General features: G+C 40.7%; 1 long non-coding RNA gene across 1 annotated transcript; it reads right to left on the bottom strand.

The window, feature by feature from the left end:
- Positions 1 to 1,349: 1,349 nt before the first annotated feature.
- On the bottom strand, positions 1,350 to 19,279 carry LOC115165403 (uncharacterized). The gene is made up of 2 exons (XR_003870159.1): positions 18,088 to 19,279; positions 1,350 to 2,018 (listed from the first exon to the last, which is right to left on the bottom strand). It is a non-coding gene; the product is annotated as an uncharacterized LOC115165403 (long non-coding RNA).
- Positions 19,280 to 19,369: the final 90 nt, after the last annotated feature.

The raw sequence follows: 19,369 nt of genomic DNA, 5'->3' as shown, positions 1-19,369 counted from the left end.
CATAGGCAACGTTGTTGCCGGTGATGTCTGGTGAGGACCTGCCTTACAACAGGCCTACAAGCCCTCAGTCCAGCCTCTCTCAACCTATTGCGGTCAGTCTGAGCCCTGTTGGAGGGATTGTGCGTTCCTGGTGTAACTCAGGCAGTTGTTGTTGCCATCCTGTACCTGTCCCGCAGGTGTGATGTTCGGATGTACCGATCCAGTGCAGGTATTGTTACACGTGGTCTGCCACTGCGAGGACAATCAGCTGTCCGTCCTGTCTCCCTCTAGCGCTGTCTTAGGCGTCTCACAGTACGGACATTGCAATTTATTTCCCTGGCCACATCTGCAGACCTCATGCCTCCTTGCAGCATGCCTAAGGCACGTTCACGCAGATGAGCAGGGACCCTGGGCATCTTTCTTTTGGTGTTTTTCAGAGTCAGTGGAAAGGCCTCTTTAGTGTCCTAAGTTTTTATAACTGTGACCTTAATTGCCTACCGTCTGTAAGCTGTTAGTCTTAACGACCATTCCACAGGTGCATGTTCATTAATTGTTTATGGTTCATTGAACAAGCATGGGAAACAGTGTTTAAACCCTTTACAATGAAGATCGTGAAGTCATTTGGATTTTTACAAATGATCTTTGAAAGACAGGGTCCTGAAAAAAGGATGTTTCTTTTTATGCTGAGTTTAGTGAGAAGGTTCATCATTTTATACAGATTGATGTGGCCCAGTCAGAATACCTGATGATGTTAGCACAATGGTTGGCTCAGTGGGGTGTGCCCCATATTAGAGGTTGGTATTGACTGTAGTTGTAATATTGTAATCCATCTTTTTACAGGAGGAGAATATACAGTTGTTCGGTGAGGAAATCACACACCTGTGTTTGAAGAAACAGTTTTTGAAGAAAGTCCAAGGGATCTGTGTGCTTCAGGAGAAGCTGACAGGACGGACTATTGCTGGCAATGAGGTCAGAGGTCAGGTAGGAAGTAAGAACCTTTCTATACTGTACACTGAGTGTACAAAACATTAAGTACACCTGCTCTTTCCATGACATAGATTGACCAGGTTTAAGTGCCTTTGAACGGGGTATGGTAGTAGGTGTCAGGCGCACCGTTTTGTGTCAAGAACTGCAACACTGCTAGGTTCGATACACCAGTTTCCCATGTATCAAAAATGGTCCCCCACCCAAAGGACATCCAGACAACTTGACACAACTGTGGGAAGTATAGGAGTCAACATGGACCAGCAGCCCTGTGGAATACTTTCGACACCTTCTAGAGTCCATGGGGGGTTGTACACTGTGTATATTTGAGTGCTATGAGAGTGTACAATAGTCATGTACTCATACATGTACTGAACAACAAGTTGTGACATTTTTTCACTTGATAAGGTTTAATGGGTATACAGCAATTTACTGATTACTACAGCAGTGCTCTAACTCTGTCATCTATCCCTCTCTCTGACCCTAACTACAGTATAAAAGTGATCTAACTTTAACAGTGTCATCTATCCCTCTCTCTGACCCTAACTACAGTATAAAAGGGATCTAACTATAACAATGTCATCTATCCCTCTGCCTTTGAACCATAAAAGTTTGACTAAAATTGAAACTAAAACAACATTTTAAAAGAAACAAGAATGAAAGTAAAACCTTGAAACTTCAGGTTACAAGACTAATACCAGAACCAACAGAGATCTAGAATTACACTTTTCAAACTAAAACTGATACCAGAACCAGCAGAGCACAACACACATCTAGAATTAAATATAAAACTAATGAAAAGTCAAAATTGTATAGAAAACAAATAGTGAAAATGAGGAGCTGAAGTAACCTTCGTCATCTCACATACTTTTCTGTGTTTCTTTATATTAAACGTGGAGTTGATAGTGTGTCTGTCAGAGGAGGTCAGGAATCGGAGGGAGGTGGAGAAGGAGGTGCAGGAGAAGAGCCAGCATACAGCCAGGATAGAAGAGGAGCTCCACAGGCTGAGAGAGGCCAGCTCTGGGTGGGGTCCTGAACATGGAGGGTTCCTAGCCCTGTTGGACAGAGAAGCAACTCAATCTGAGACAGACACCAAACCATGCAGAATGAGGTTAACCCTTAGTTAACTTGGTCAGAGTTAATCATTTGTTAACATTTGAAATGTATATAAACACTGCATGTAATGCTATAGTCTGGTATAAGACCTAAAACTGATCTAATCTTGCTTGGTGGCCTTGTCTGTGTCTTGGAACATGGCCACAAACACAGCTCTTCCAGTGTGATTATGCCTCTGCTATCTGCTTCAGTCATTTTTTTGTCATTCTTTATGAGAAGTCTTGCAGAGCTTTTAATGAAACCTAAAAGATGATTGACAAGTTGTGTAAAAGAACGGTGACACAGAGCTGTCTTAAACACTGACTTGTAAAGGAAATCATTCAGTAATCATTATCAAAAAGAGATCAAAATTAAATATGATTGGCTTGTTAGACCTTTTGGAGGCTCAGAATCCCTGCTTCAATGAGAGAACCTGAACGTGGTTGGTTAAGTGAAGCAAGTCAAAACAGCAAGTCATTTTGGCCAAAATTAACCGGAAAGATTACTGCTACCAAGGTTTCCTGTTTCCAAGCTATACGTAGGGTGCTGTAGCAAACAAGAGACCTGAGGACACCATGAGACCTGAGGACACCATCTAACCTGGAACTGAGTAAGTAGTGTTTGGTCTGATGCTATTTTGAAAGCCAAGAAGAAAGAGAAAAATTACAAATAAAGTACATTACAAAGATGTATTTTACTTTATGGGGACTGAATGCTGAGTTAAGGCTGCCAGGCTTGCTAGGACAGAACAGATACAACTTAAATTAGCACTGAGGTGTGAAGTGAACGGTGTCGAGGCCTTTGGGCCCAACAAGTTGCATGAGTCTTTGAAACCCCCTCCTGCTGTTCAAAGACCATCCACTGGCATTTTCTACAAGAAATCTGCCTCTAGAAATAAAAGCTTCTCCCAACTGGGTGTGACACCTAATCCCATTGCCTGCTTCACTGCTGCTTGGATTCCACCTGGCGATCTGTTTACCGTCTGCCCTGCCCTGTCTGCCTGGGTTTTCTGCACGTTAACACTAGAAGCTTATTACCTGAAATAGATCAATTGAACGTGTGGGTTCACAGCTCCATTCCAGATGTGTTGGTCATTACTGAGACGTGGTTAAGGAAGAGTGTTGTGAATAATGATGTTAACCTTTCTGGTTATAACCTTTTAAGGCAAGATAGAACTTCCAAACGTGGGGGAGTGGCAATCTTTACCAATGATCACCTTCTGTGCTCGGTTGTCTCCACCAAATCTGTCCCCAAACAATTTGATTTGCTGGTTTTAAGCATTAAACTTTCAAATAGCTTTGTTGACTGTTGCTGGGTGATATCGTTTTCCATCAGCCTGTACCCTACCTGCCCTAAGCTCTCTCCTGGCCCCTTACACTAAGTCTGAATTTGTCCTGCTAGGTGACCTAAACTGGGACATGTAGTGATCACTGTTTTACAGCCTGTGTCAGTGAAACAACCTGTCCTGATTTTTCATAGACGCTTGCTAAAAAACTTTAATGAGCAAGCCTTCCTTCATGAACTGGCCTCTGTAAAATGGTATAGAATCAGCTTGATCCCCTCTGTCGAAGACGCTTGGAGCTTCTTTTTTAATATTTTCAGTGGTATTGTTAACAAACGCCCCCATAAAGAAAATGAGAATTAAAAACAGGTTCAGCCCCTGGTTTGATCGAAATTGCATTTGGCGAAAGGCTCGGCACGCATACTCAGGCTGACTGGCTTTCGTTCAGGCAAATGGGAAATAAGTGCATTCAGAGGCTATCCGGAAGGCCAAAGTTAGTTACTTTAAGGATCAGTTCTCTCTCTGTGCGTCTAACCCCAAGAAGTTCTGGAAAACGGTTAAAGACCTGGAGAATAAACCCTCCTCACAGCTGCCCATGTCCCTTAATGTTGATGATGTGGTTGTTACTGACAAGAAGCACATGGCTGAGCTCTTTAATCACCACTTCATTAAGTCAGGATTCCTATTTGACTCAGTCATGCCTCCTTGCCCGTCCAACATTCCCTCATTTCCACCCCTTCTAATGCGACTATCCCCAATGCTTCTCCCTCTTTCCCCTGCCACGCTACAAAGTTTCTCCCTGCAGACAATCACTGAGTCTGAGGTGCTAAAGGAGCTCCTGAACCTTGACCCCCAAAAAAACATCTGGGTCAGATGGTTTAGTCCATTTCTTCTTTAAGGTTGCTGCCCCTATCATCGCCAAGCCTATCTCCAACCTTTTTAACCTGTCTCTCCTTTCTGGGGAGGTTCCCATTGCTTGGAAGACAGCCACGGTTCGTCCTTTATTTAAAGGGGAACGTCAAACTGATCCTAACTGTATTGGCCTATTTCTATTTTGCCCTGTGTTGGAAAAACTTGTCAATAATCAACTGACTAGCTTTCTTGATGTCTATAGTATTCTCTCTGTTATGCAATCTGGTTTCCGCTCAGGTTATGGATGTATCACTGCAACCTTAAAGGTCCTCAATGATGTCACCATTGCCCTTGATTCTAAGCAATGTTGTGCTGCTATTTTTATTGACTTGGTCAAAGCTTTTGATATGGTTGACCATTCCATTCTTGTGGGCCGGCTAAGGAGTATTGGTGTCTCTGGGGGGTCTTTGGCCTGGTTTGCTAACTACCTTTCTCAAAGAGTGCAGTGTATAAAGTCAGAAGAACTGCTGTCTCAGCCACTGCCTGTCACGAAGGGAGTACCCCAAGGCTCAATCCTAGGCCCCACGCTCTTCTCAATTTACATCAACAACATAGCTCAGGCAGTAGGAAGTTCAATGGACCACCCTTGGCCGGAAATTCGTCACTCGTTCATCCCCCGATTATTGTGTTTTTAGCCACCGGTAGCTTTATATGGGTGCTTTATATGCGCTACGGTCAATTATGAGTGTATGTCTACTTATATTAAATATATAATTAATATATGCCTACTGTAGGATAGATAGCAAATGAATTAGCTAACTAACGTTAGCCTGCCTAGCTGGAACTTCTGAAGAAGGAAAATGTTTTATTTCTACAATTTCCAAACGAAAACATATTTACGAGACATGTTTGTGCCATCATGCGCATTAGTAGCACAATTTCTAACTTATTGCATTCATTTTTACTTACACTTGTATTGTAAATAAGAATTCGTTCTTAACTGACTTGCCTAGTTAAATAAAGGTTAAATTAAAAAAATTAAAAAACTCCCAACTAATCCTGTATTCTGACTGATGTCACAGAATGTTTGCTACTGATCACACTTGACTTATTCCCAAAAAATTCACAGCCTGAATTCAAAATGTATATATATTTTTCTCTCACCCATCTACACACAATATCCCTTAAAGAGAAAGTGAAAGTGTTTTTTTGTCATTTTTGCAAATGTATTAAATGTTCATACAGACATTGGCAAGTCAAATTCAAGGGCTTTTTGGGACTTTTTCAATAACTTAAATTGTAATTGTCAAGAACCTCAATGTTATACAATTGTATAATTTATATATTTGTACATATAGGGCCTAATATAGAACCCCTCCCACAAAAACAATCATGCACAAAGTGTAAAGAAATAAATAAAGAATATTTAAAAAAGTAGGCCATTACCACTTTAGGAATCATTTATTTTGTTAGGCCTTGATATACCAATTATTGTTACATTATAAAATATGTGAGAATGATGTGGACATTGACTGACTAAATAGATGAGATGCATGCATGGCAATTCTTCTGTAGCCTACAGTATGTGGCCGATGCAGGCACACATAATAAATCCATGAATAGTGGTAGCATTAATCACACCATCGCTGTTTTATAATGAGAAAGAGATCAAAAACCAGGTTCCCTTTTTAATGGAAGGATTTGTATGCAAAGCCAAGTTGAAGCCAACATTAGATGCTGTCATCCTCATAATAACCGCATGTGGTTTTACCGCAACAGAGTAGCAACACCCTTCAATTGAAGTGGCAGGAAACAAAAGTGGCCACATCTCTCACAAAAACAGATCAAAAATTAACTTACAGATAATTATAAGGGACCAAGAGAACTTATCATTTGGCTACAATATTTTGCACAAAATTAGTCGTCCCATTTTGGGCTGTTTAGTCTGTCTGTTTTGGTCCAAATTTAGACTAAGATCAGCCTGACCGCTAGCTTGCTGTATGTGGGAACTCCTTCAAGACTGTTGGAAAAGCATTCCAGGTGAAGCTAGTTGAGAGAATGCCAAGAGTGTGCAAAGCTGTCATCAAGGCAAAGGGTGGCTACTTTGAAGAATCTAAAATATCAAATATATTTTGATTTGTTTAACTTTTTTGGTTACGACATGATTCCATATGTGTTATTTCATAGTTTTGATGTCTTCACTATTATTCTACAATGTAGAAAATAGTAAAAAATAAAGAAAAACCCTTGAATGAGTAGGTGTTCTAAAACATTTGACCTGTGGTGTACATCACAGCATGTCAGAGAATTGTCCACAATGTACAAGACTATATACATTTTTTTAATAACACATCATACTTTTAGACTTTCCCTTAAGCAGTATTTTCCTGGACGACTTTCACTTTTACTTGAGTCATTTTCTATTAAGCTATCTTTACTTTTACTACAGTATGACAATTAGGTCGTTTTTCCACCATTGGGAACATAGGCTAGTCCTTTTTGGACTAGGCCTAATCAAACATTTTCGGAAGAATCATTTGACTCCCCTCTTGAACTGCCACCATAGGCCTACACTGCACAGCCATTGGTTAGGCAGCACACAAAGTACTTGATCAGCGAGAGCAGAGCAGGTCGAGGCTCAGATTTGGAATATACATTGCAGTGTGTAATGCAGCAGTAGCTACACACACAGTAGCTATCTTAGAAATATAACTTTGCTCTGTGCTTCTCCGAGCATGCACATAGTAGCATATATGCTGTGGATCATTTGATTGTGACCACACTAAAATAGCCTATTGGCGCACTTGAAATTGCGCGCCTAGCGGAGAATCCGAGATGAGGACACACATCGACATATAGCCTAATAAGCAACTATTTCTAAAACACTGAGAAATAGACATTTAATCAATCATCATGACCCTCCCCTGGACTACATTTAAAAAATACTAAACCCTCCCCTTGGCTGAAATTGAAAAATTAAAAACGAATTAAAAGAGACATTGGCGATTTTAGAAGTGAAAGTAATGTCCGGGATTTCATCGAGAGCTGTGAATCGTGTTGCTCTGAAAGGACGCCGTTGAAAGGAGTTGATTACCTGGGTGGCGGTAATGTGAAAGTTGACCAACTGAAGGGGAAGATTCCCGGTGTTTGTGATGCTCGTCGTTTGGTGCGACGCAGACAGGGGGGCGTGAGAGGTGAAACAGAAGAGTTGTTGTCTGTTCTTTTGAGTTTTGATGTTGTCTTTGCCCGACAAAAGTGATGTTAGGATATTTATCCCGTACGAGCTTTTGTGCTGAATACATTGCGTTGTTACAGGTATCAAGCTTATGGGCATGTGGCAGCGGTGTGTAGGAGGGGGGGGGGGGGGGGGGGGGTTCTTAGGTGTGAAAAGTGTGCAGAAGGGCATGAGACAAAGGATTGTGTAGCGTTGGGAAAGAAGCGGTATGCGTTAATTGTAGGGGTGCCGATGGGGCTGGGGATTAGAAATGCCTGCTGCGAGGGAGGCAGGTGGAGGTTTGTACCAGTACAGTGGGATAGGCCAACAAATTATGTATGCTTCAGAAAGATTGGAATGTTAGCGTTTATAGCAATGCTTATCATCTGTACTGCAGGGATGGAAGGTAAGTCGCAGAAAATTGAGGTTGTGGTGGCAGCTGCAGAGAAGTATTTGGGTGTATGAGACTTGACGAGTTACTGGGTGTGTTGAATGGTGGTGTCCCGTCCTTTCAGGCTGTTGGCCAGAGGTAGTACTCGATATATTTAAATAGTGGAGTAGGGTGGTGGGTTTTTAATGATGGTAGGGTATTTGTTGATGCATTTCCTTTTTAATTTTTTTTAAGCAAAGTATAAGGGAGTTGTACTCCAGTCTAGTAGGTGGCGGTAATGCAACATTTATTGGATGCCAACCACCGTTAAACCTCATCGAAGAAGAACATCATCGCTGCTTTGGATAGTCCCTCAAACGGTTGCCATGTCCGTGATTTTCTTGTGAAATTCTGTCATTTGAAAACAATATCGTAGGTGAATATGTATTGGTCGCGGGTTTTTGTTCTACTTGTAAATTACTAATCAAATAAATGTATATTTGTCACATGCGCCGAATACAACAGTGGCAGTAGACCTTACAGGGAAATGCTTACTTACAAGCCCTTAACCAACAATGTAGTTAAGAAAAATAAGTGTTAAGAAAGTATTTACTAAAACTGAGGTAAAAAAATAAATTAAAATTAAGAGCAACAATAAAATAACAGTAACGAGGCTATATACAGATATAATTGAGGTAATATGTACATGTAGGTAGAGGTAAAGTATTTATGCATATATAATAAACAGAATAGCAGCAGCATAAAAGTGGTGGGGCAATGCAAATAGTCCAGGTAGCCATTTGATTAGCTGTTCAGGAGTGGGGGTAGAAGCTGTTAAGAAGCCTTTTGGAACTAGACTTGCCTCTCCGGTACCACTTGCCGTTCAGTAGCAGAGAGAACAGTCTATGACTAGGGTGGCTGGAGTCTTTGGCAAATTTTAGGGCCTTCCACTGACACCGCCTGGTATAGAGGTCCTGGATGGCAGGAAGCTTGGCCGCAGTGATGTACTGGGCCATACACACTACCCTCTGTAGCGCCTTGCGGTCGGAGACCGAGCAGTTACCATACCAGGTGGTGATGCAACCAGTCAGGATGCTCTCGATGGTGCAGCTGTAGAACCTTTTGAGGATCTGAGGACCCATGCCAAATCTTTTCAGTCTCCTGAGTAGGTGTTGTCGTGCCCTCTTCACGACTGTCTTGGTGTGTTTGGAACATAATAGTTAGTTGGTAATGTGGATGCCAAGGAAATTGAAGCTCTCAACCTGCTCCACGACAGTCCTGTCGATGAGAATGGGTGCGTGCTCGGCCTTCCTTTTCCTTTAGTCTACGATCGTCTTGATCACGTTCACGGAGAGGTTGTTAGCCTGGCACCACACTGCCAGGTCTCTGACCTCCTACCTATTGGCTCTCATTGTTGTCGGTGATCAGGCCTACCACTGTGCATCGTCTGCAAACTTAATAATGGTGTTGGAGTTGCTTGGCCATGCAGTCATGGGTAAACAAGGAGTACATGAGGGGACTGAGCACGCACCCCTGGGGCCCCTGTGTTGAGGATCAGCGTGGCAAATGTGTTGTTACCTACCCTTACCACCTGGGGGCGGCCCGTCAGGAAGTCCAGGATCCAGTTGCAGAGGGAGGTGTTTAGTCTCAGGGTCCTTAGCTTATTGATGAGCTTTGAGGGCACTATGGTATTGAACGCTGAGCTGTAGTCAATGAATAGCATTCACATGTAGGTGTTCCTTTTGTCCAGGTGGGAAAGGGCAATGTGGAGTGCAATAGAGATTGCGTCATCTGTGGATTTGTTGGAGTCGGTATGCAAATTGTATTGGGTCTAGGGTTTCTGGGATAATGGTGTTGATGTGAGCCATTACCAGCCTTTCAAAGCACTTCATGGCTACAGACGTGAGTGCTACGGGTCGGTAGTCATTTAGGCAGGTTACATTGGTGTTCTTGGATTTCGTATAGCATCTGGGTTAGAGTCCCGCTCCTTGAAAGCAGTAGCTCTAACCTTTAGCTCAGTGCGGATGTTGCCTGTCATCCATGACGTCTGGTTGGGGTATGTATGTACGGTCACTGTGGGGACGACATCATTGATGCACTTATTGATGTGGTGTACTCGTCAATGCCATTGGATGAATCCCGGAACATATTCCAGTCTGTGCTAGCAAAACAGTCCTGTAGTGTAGCATCTGCATCATCTGACCACTTCCGTATTGAGCGAGTCACTGGTACTTCCTGCTTTAGTTTTTGCTTGTAAGCAGGAATCGGGAGGATAGAATTATGGTCAGATTTGCCAAATGGAGGGCGAGGGAGAGCTTTGTATGCGTCTGTGTGTGGAGTAAAGGTTGTCTAGAGTTTTTTCCCCTCTGGTTGCACATGTAACATGCTGGAAGAAATTACATAAAACGGGTTTGTTTCCCTGCATTAAAGTCCCCGGCCACTAGGAGCGCCGCCCCTGGATGAGAATTTTCTTGTTTGCTTATGGCCTTATACAGTTTGTTGAGTGCGGTCTTAGTGCCAGCATTGGTTTGTGGTGGTAAATAGAAAAATATAGATAAACTCTTGGTAAATAGTGTGGTCTACAGCTTATTATGAGATAATCTACCTCAGGCGAGCAAAACCTCGAGACTTCCTTAATATTCGATTTCGTGCACCAGCTGTTATTGACGAATAGACACACCCACACACCGACCCCTTGTCTTAACGGAGGCAGCTATTTTTTCTTGCCGATGCACGGAAAACCAAGGCAGCTGTAAGTTATCCGTGTTGTTGTTCAGCCACAACCCGGTGGAACATAAGATGTTACTTTTTTTTAATGTCCCGTTGATAAGATAGGCTCGAATGGAGCTCATCCAGTTTATTCTCCAGTGATTGCACATTGGCCAATAGAACGGATGGTAGAGGCGGGTTACCCACTCGCCAACGAATTGTAACAAGGCACCCCGATCTCCTCTCCCTGTATTTCCTTCTTTTCTTGATGCGAATTATGTGGATTTGGGCCTTGTCTGGGAGCAACATTATATCCTTTCTGTCAGACTCATTAAATAAATAAATCTTCATCCAGTTTGAGGTGAGTAATCACTGTTCTGATATCCAGAAGCTCCTCATAAGAGATGATAGCATCAACATTATGTACTAAATAAGTTACCATTATCCGTGAATATATTTCACTGTGACCAGGCTGTTACTGAGTGAGTGAGTGATGGGGTGGGCTGGAGTGTGCGCACGCGTGTTGAGAGCACTGGTTGAGTGAGTGCTGCAGCTGAGTCACGAAGACAGAGCAGCACGCGCGCACGTGGTGACAACGTTTTACCAGTTCCCTCTAAACTGCGCAGTCACGCACCTCCTCCAGAACTGAAATGCCATGCTGTGCAAAGACGCAAGAGATTGCATTTCACAGAGTTTTCCCCATTAGTTTGCACTTTATAGATCAATGTTTTTTTTCTGTGATCGAATAAACATTATATCAGTCGCTTTTCATTGCAACAAACCAAAACAAATCTAACTTTACAATATTGAGTCTGTGATATTGTTGTAGGCAGAGCCAGAGATCAATGGAGTAGAATTGTATGGGCAGGGGTAGCCCACGAGCGATCTTTCAGTCACTCGCGAGTGAATACGCTTTTCAGATCCGAGCGCAGAGCCGCACGTGTGCACATTTGTTGATATTTTTTGTTATCGAGTTATTATCCCAGTTATAGATAAGTATAGGTCAGCAATGCGGAGTTACTGATTCCTACAAGAGCACAAACCGTGTAGGCTACATTTCTTACTGTCTTTGAAAAGTCAGTCCGGTAAAAAGCTTACGTCTTCATTAAAGCGGCAGTGTTATATTTTGAGACGGGCTTGAATATGCTAATAGGCCAATAGGCAGAGGGGTAGTCTACATTGTTTGGTAATAATTAATTGTATTTTGTTGTGGTTTCTTGCATCATACAATACAATGCAATTTACATTCACCTATTTGGCACATGATGTTACATAGTAAAAAAAAAGTTTATTAAACTAGGCAAGTCAGTTATTAAGAACATATTCTTATTTACAATGACAGCCTACCCCGGCCAAACCCTCCCAACACTGGGCCAATTGTGTGCCGCCCTATGGGACTCCCGATCACGGTCAGTTGTGATACAGCCCGGGATCGAAACCAGGTCTGTAGTGATGCCTCTAGCACTGCAATGCATTGACTTAGACCGCTGCGCCACTCAGGAGGCCAACAATGATGAATTAATGTCAAGCCCTTCATAACTAAAAACTTTTTAAAAGTCTTATGCAATGTAGGCCTGCATTGAACATCACACATAGGATACTGTAGGCTATATCATAGAAATCAAAAGCAATTTCCTTGTGAAAATGTTATGGAATTTGCTCCATTGGTTTTGTTGGTGGACCTACATTATGCTCAGATATCCACAATAGCCTTCTGGCTACTGTCTAAAACTGTAAGGGTTCAGCCTCCGTGTTCGCTCTAAAAGCACGCTGGAAGTTGCTCACGAGACCAAACATTTGCTCGGTGCCCAATAAAATTAGAGGTCAACATTGGTTGTAGGTAGGCTATTTAGATTGTCATTATGGAGACACCTATTTCGAACACTTTTTCCATAAAACATATTAACGCGCTAGAACTGATGTAACCGCGGTAAAGCACTGGGAAATGACTTTAGGCGCACTAGAGCTCTAGATAAATTCACTCAGATAGAATGCGGTTTACTTTAAACTAACGTTGACTTTTTTTCACATGGAATACGTATCAAGCGAAAAGGGTTTTACATATGCTCAGTTATTGGGTCCCGAGCACTGTGCAAGTGGACATTTGAAATGGAAGCTATGGAACTCCTTCGCATGCTTCTGTTATGGGCAAAATTACACGATGAAATAGACATTAAATGTGGAGAATGATACATTAATTTGCATCTGTTGGCAATCAAGTAGCTTATTCATTTATATGCCATTGTAGGCTACTGTTGCAATTAATATGTTGAAATGACGATATGGCTGGAGTCATTGCAAATTTGTGCCACTTGTGTAGCCTATACCTGCAGATGGCAAACAGATTTAAAATAATTGCCTATAACTTCAGTGTATTGTTGTTGTAGCCTTGTGTTATTATGCAATTATTAATGGCCATGTTAAGTTAATTAAATTGATAGTTATCAATTGTGATAATGGTCACAGGTCTATTGCAAATGTATCATTCTCCAAATTTAATATCAGTTTCATTGTGGACTTTTCCCTGAAATTAGATGCAACACGGAGTGCCTGTATACAGCCCTGAGTCGTGGTATATTGGCCATATACCACAAACCCCTGAGGTGCCTTATTGCTATTATAAACTGGTTACTGACTTAATTAGAGATGTAGAAAATAAATGTTTTGTCATACCCATGGTATACGGTCTGATATACCACGGCTATCAGCCAATTAGCATTTAGGGCTCGAACTACCCAGTTTATAGTTACAATTATAAACTGGGTGATTTGAGCCCTGAATGCTGATTGGTTGTAAGCTGTGATATATCATACTGTGTACCACTGGTATGACAAAAAAACACTTCTTACTGTTCTATTTACATTGCTAACAACTTTAATAGCAATAAGGCACCTCAGGGGTTTGTGGTATATGGCCAATATACCACTAGTTGCCATATAACCTACCACACCTCCTCAGACCTTATTGCTTAATCATTGCAATCAAACATGTTAAATCGACATCAATTGATGGAAAATTATCTGGCGAGTTTAATAAGGGCAAATGATATTTTCTTTTTTACAGCCCATCTGTACAGTGGATATAAAAAGTCTACACACCCCTGTTAAAATGCCAGGTTTTTGTGATGTAATGCTTTGGAAATTATTTTGTACCCTTCTCCTGACTGATATCTTTCAACAATAAGATCCCTCTGATGCTTTGGAAGCTCTCTGCGGACCATGGCTTTTGCTCTGAGATGCAACTAAGAAAATGTCAGGAAAATCCTACTAGAACAGCTGAACTTTATTTGTGATTTATCAGAGTCACTTTAAATGATGGCAGGTGTGTAATAACTTCTATTTAACATGAGTTTGAATGTGATTGGTTAATTCTGAACACAGCCACATCCCCAGTTATAAGAGGGTGTGCACACTTATGCAACCAGGTTATTGTGAGTTTTTATTTTTCCCCCTCAAATATTTCAGTTTGTTTTTCAATTGAATTGTTCACGTTATAGGTCACATTAAAAGGTGGAAAAAGTTCTGACATTATTTATCTTTGTCTCATTATTTTACATCACAAAAACCTGGCATTTTAACAGGGTTGTGTAGACTTTTTAAATCCACTGTAAATAGCACATCCAACCAACCACCTACCTAATCCCCATATTTGTTTTTCTGCTCTTTTGCACACCAGTATTTCTACTTGCACATCCTCATCTGCACATATATCACTCCAGTGTAAATTGCTAAATTGTAATTACTTCACCAGTATTGGCCTATTTATTGCCTTACCACCTTACTTCATTTGCACACTCTGTATACAGATTTTTCTACTGTGTTATAGACTGTATGATTGTTTATCCCATGTGTAACTCTGTTGTTTAGGTCGTACTGCTTTGCTTTATCTTGGCCAGGTTGCAGTTGTAAATGAGAACTTGTTCTCAACTGGCCTACTGGTGAAATAAATAAATACAATTATACATTTTTGATAGACCTGGCAACCTGCCCTCACACGAAAGTGATCGCAAACTAGTCGGTAATCAGGTAAGTCTGCAGTGTGTGGTAACATTATTCAATACTGATTGCATGTGCATAGTGTCGTATTTTGCAACATGATTTTTGTTATGTTGTCAAACACCGCCATGCAATAATTGTGTGAGTTGACTGGATTTAGGGACGTCGAACGACCAGCAGTGACTGAACGCCCTTCACTGTTGACTACAGTATAACTATGGAGGCTATACTCTAGAGCGCCTAAAATTGTGTTTGAGAGAATGTTTTAACTCAAAATGGTTAAGGGATACTTCGGAATTTTGACAATGAAGCCCCTTTATCTACTACCCGAGTCAGATGAACCCGCGTATACAACAATGTTTATGTGTCTGCGTATAGCAGGAACTAGTATGTGTAGCTGCAGCCCAATATGGCCATCGAGTATGTTCGTGAATAGTTACAGTGTAGTTGTAGTTACTAGTGCCGATCTTATATGTATCTTATAAAATGTGATTGTAAACATAATTTTAACCACACTGCTAACTTTATGCCTAACCTTAAATAAAACTATTGTTTCTTATATTGATTTTGTGGCTGTGGAAACCCCGGAGTATAAACTAAGATTTAAAATTAAAAAAATGTTTTATCTGTGGAATATGCGCCATTTTGAAAGGAAAGCGAGCGGGACTGAGGTGGGAAACTCCCGAATATCGCCAGTATAAACAACAATGGCGTGGACTTCTAATTTAAAACTGTTTCCTGCTACAATTTTTTGTAATATATCTTTTTATTTGTAATTTTTATTAACAACAAATCAATACAGAAAGTACATGAGGGAATTTCCGGCTACAATTTATATCGATAAATGGGGAGATGAAGACGCCAGTCACACTGTCCAAGTGAGTCCAACTAAAAGGTTACATTAACTGGATCGAGGGTTACATTCACGATGTACAAGGTAAGATTATGTATACAGTATGCGTTTTATTTCTAGCTAGGTAATTAAGCTACTGTTAGTTAGCTAACGTAACGTCGTAGGTTGACAAAGGTGTAACGTTGCTATTTTAACATTGTCAAATAAACTATGTTACTGAATCCTTTCAGCTATTGCTACATACAACCTTCGTAGCCAAGTATCGTTAGTTAGCCAATATTTCATGTTGTGGCTGTGCTTGTCATCTTCGTTCAATGTGAGGCAGGCAGGTGTAGTATGAGGGCAAGGTCGTTTTGCTCAATTTGAAAGAATGATCCTTACATAATTCAGGTAGTTTGCTGGTCAGTTAGGTAAGTAGGGGTGTCAATTGAGTATGGCTGCTTCTAGTGCAAATTTGGATGACTACTTTTGAAAAAGCTAGAAATGCGCTTGAATGCACGACTCAAATGGCAAGTGTGGTGGTGTTCGTTCTAGTAGTGCTCTAGGATGCCACGACCGCGCAACCCACAAATGGAAGGTACTGTATATGTGTATAAAATGTACACAATTGACATTTTCATCCAGAATAATAACGTTACAATAATCAAGCCACTTTCTCTGAAATGATATCCCTTTATTTTCAAGCTCAGCCTGTTTCAGTTACCGACATGATTTCAAATCGGCTTGCTAAACGCACTGATGAAATGCAAATGAGTTATGGATTTTCAGTTAATTTAATAGACCCAAATGGAATAATTTGGGCCCGTTTTACAATAAAAATACTTTGTAGTATTAAAAAAACAACGAATCACTACTGAAAATCCATGCAATAATCAAACCTCCAAGGTTTGTTTTTAATATCGTCAAGGTGCCTTTTTTTGCATTGTTCTGCTTTGTTTTAGCCAAAATTAATACATTATGGAATTGTATGGACAATCCATTTCATTAGCTTTTCTTTGTGTCCCTTATGGTGTATTGAAATACATATTAGGTCTACTTGTGTTGTCTAACTCACTTCTCTTTTGACTTTTTCCCCAGGTGGAGTTCTCTGAAAGTCCATCATGGAGACTAAATGCAATGCACAGCTGGCCAGGGACAGTGCAGCCATGCCATCGGTTTACTGTAAACCATAGCTCATTACATTAAAATGGGCTACACGTCTGTTCCACAAACAGAGCTAAACATCCTTGCCTCAAACATGGCACATTCCCCTGTGTACGTCAAGCCTGAAGTCAAAACCTGTAAATACAGTTAAATGATGAAAAGTACAGCCATTGAGGAAAGAAATGCACCTGCCAACTTGAGGGGATTGTGCCAAATATGTATTGTCCAGTCTCTACACCATTGCCCAGTGTGGTCGATTGTTTGGTCGATAGGCTGTTGCTCGACCAAGATTTCTTTAGTCGAGCAGTAGCAAAAATATTTTATTTATTATGGTGTACAAGACACCTGTCTGATTCACGCTTGTCTGAGTGGACTAATCCATTGTGGAGGCCGTGGGGATGGCACAGTCCATCACTCGAAGACATCTGCTACTGAAATTGTACATGGTTACATTACCTAAGAACAATGGTGCAATGCTAATAAAAATAATGTTACTTTATAACAAATGTGTCTTCTCCTGCGTTGGATAGTGGTCGCTGTCCTGTGTTCTGAAACACCAGTGCGCTGTTGAATTGGCGCCTTTTCCTAGACCATTTTGCTATGTGCATAATAGCTAAGTTAACTAGCATATTGGTGTTGAGAACAATGGCAGCAGCGGAGTTAGGAGAAGAGGAAACAGCCCTTGCCTTATTGTCTGAGAAAAGTGAGGAGAGAGGAAACCCCAAATTAATTAGGTCTATAATCAATAGCATAACTGGTAAATGTGTCTGGCTTTATAAATCATCCATGTATATCTACAGAAATAAGACAAATCCTGCTTTTGTTGCCTATTTGAGTGTTTGTTGTTTATCTTTGCTTTGCTGTAATAAAGGCTTTACACTTTTTTCATTTGACCAGCCTCTGGTATTCTTTTTTTAGTGTTCCAAATTTTCAGAAAAAGAATAACCCTCTTTTTTTCTTGATCTCCTTATTGTTATTACTATTGTTATGATCATTATAGTAATAATAAGTAAGACGCTGCATCTCAGTGCAAGTGGCGTCACTGCAGTACCTGGTTCGAATCCAGGCTGCATCACATCCGCCCGTGATTGGGAGTCTCATAGGGTGGTGCACAATTGGCTCAGCGTCGTCCGGGGCAGGCCGTCATTGTAAATAATAATTTGTTCTTAACTGACTTGCCTAGTTAAATAAATATATATTTAAATCATTTGTAGGCTTAGTATAGTAGCCTTGTATAGACTCCATTGAGCTGCAGACCTAAGAGCGCTTCCTGTTTAGTCTTAATACCGTAACTTACTTAGGCCTATATTTCAATACTTATATAGGCTACTGTAGCATTAATTTCTTCATGTCATCACACAGCATACGGGTCATTCATGATTTGAAATGCAATCAAGCATTTTGGTTATAAAATAAACGAAGCCTTGAATAATTCACTTAAACAATAAATAAACCGTTCCATTTTGGAAGTTACATTCACAAATGAATGTGACTGTTTTTAGTCTTTGCTGTAATAAAGGCTCAACAAAAAAAGTTACAACAGACAAAATTATATTGTAATCTAACAGCACCTAAATGGCACATAATATGCACTCAACGCTTGCGCCTTACCTTCTTTTTCTTGATCTCCAGTATTTTTCACAACTAGTCACATTTATTCCACACATTTGACTTCCCTTTTACCTCATGAGCAACCAGTAAACATTCCCCCGTTTTGAGTTTATTTGTCACGTCCGCTGTATCCATTTTGCTGTTACGGTGTTCAAAGTTTGTTATAACCAATTTATGGATGTGATTATGATATGCTATATGTCAGGCCCTATTGGTCACGTGCATGCGATGCGTACATGTCACGTAAAGAGAGCAAGGGTTTAAGGAAGGTTTTTCCTAAACAAATTAAGGATTTCGGTAACAGAACATTTCATTCAGAAAATGTCTGTAATTATGTTGCAGCTTCAGCAACACAAACAGCGCGATAGACACTGGTGGTCGCTGCAGCAGAGAGGAGAAGGAGACAAAGGGTGCTAGTCAGACAGTCACTCGCTGATTTCTTTCAATTTTTTTTCCACAGAGCAGCAAGTCTGATACTGGCCCAGCACAATCAAATCAATTGCTGGTCGGACTCTCTCGAGTCATTTGCATCTTATTTATTTCATCAAACAGTGCTCTTAAAGGATCAGACAAGCTCAGTGAATATAAAACATGTGATTTAAACACATAGGATATGTCTATATTTGGAAAAATACACATTTTAAAATTCAAACCAATCAATTGGTCGAAAGAACAATACTCTTGGTCGACCAATATTTTTTTTAGTCGGGGACAGCCATAAATTTAAGTTTCTCTGGACAAGAGTGTCTGCTAAATTCCGAACATGTAAATGTAAGGTGACTGGTCATGTTATTAGGTTAGGTCATATTGTTATTACGTTGTGATAGAGTTGTGTTTTTGAGACAGGGACAATAAGCCCTCCTTTTTGGGAGACTGCTTACGAAATGCTGCCTGTTTGTGGAAACTGTTTTATTACTGTAGGCATATTTGACCCGTCTTTAATAATAAAAAAAAGAATAAAAGTTTACCCTGCTCGTTTTCAAAGTTGGTAAAGGAGGAAGCCGGCGCCATTGCTGCAGTCTGAATGTTGCATTGACTGTAATGTAGCATGTTTAATGTACCCACTGGCTCAAGAGTTGAAATGCGTGTGCTAGCCGATGTTCGTTCAGACGATAGTGATTCGTCAAAAGACAGGTAAATAGAGGCTGTCCAGGCTGAAAATGTTGGTTCACATTACACTGAAATACAATAATATTACCATCAAAGATGAAATTGCATTTAATCGAATTAATCAGATCTTACCATTCGTTTGTTGTGCTGTGTATTTCAATATTGTGTATTA

This window comes from Salmo trutta, chromosome 28, assembly GCF_901001165.1.
Source record: "Salmo trutta chromosome 28, fSalTru1.1, whole genome shotgun sequence".
NCBI classification, from domain to species: Eukaryota; Metazoa; Chordata; class Actinopteri; order Salmoniformes; family Salmonidae; genus Salmo; species Salmo trutta.
Note: the sequence above shows the minus strand (reverse complement) of the source record. Positions and strands in the feature narration are given on the sequence as shown.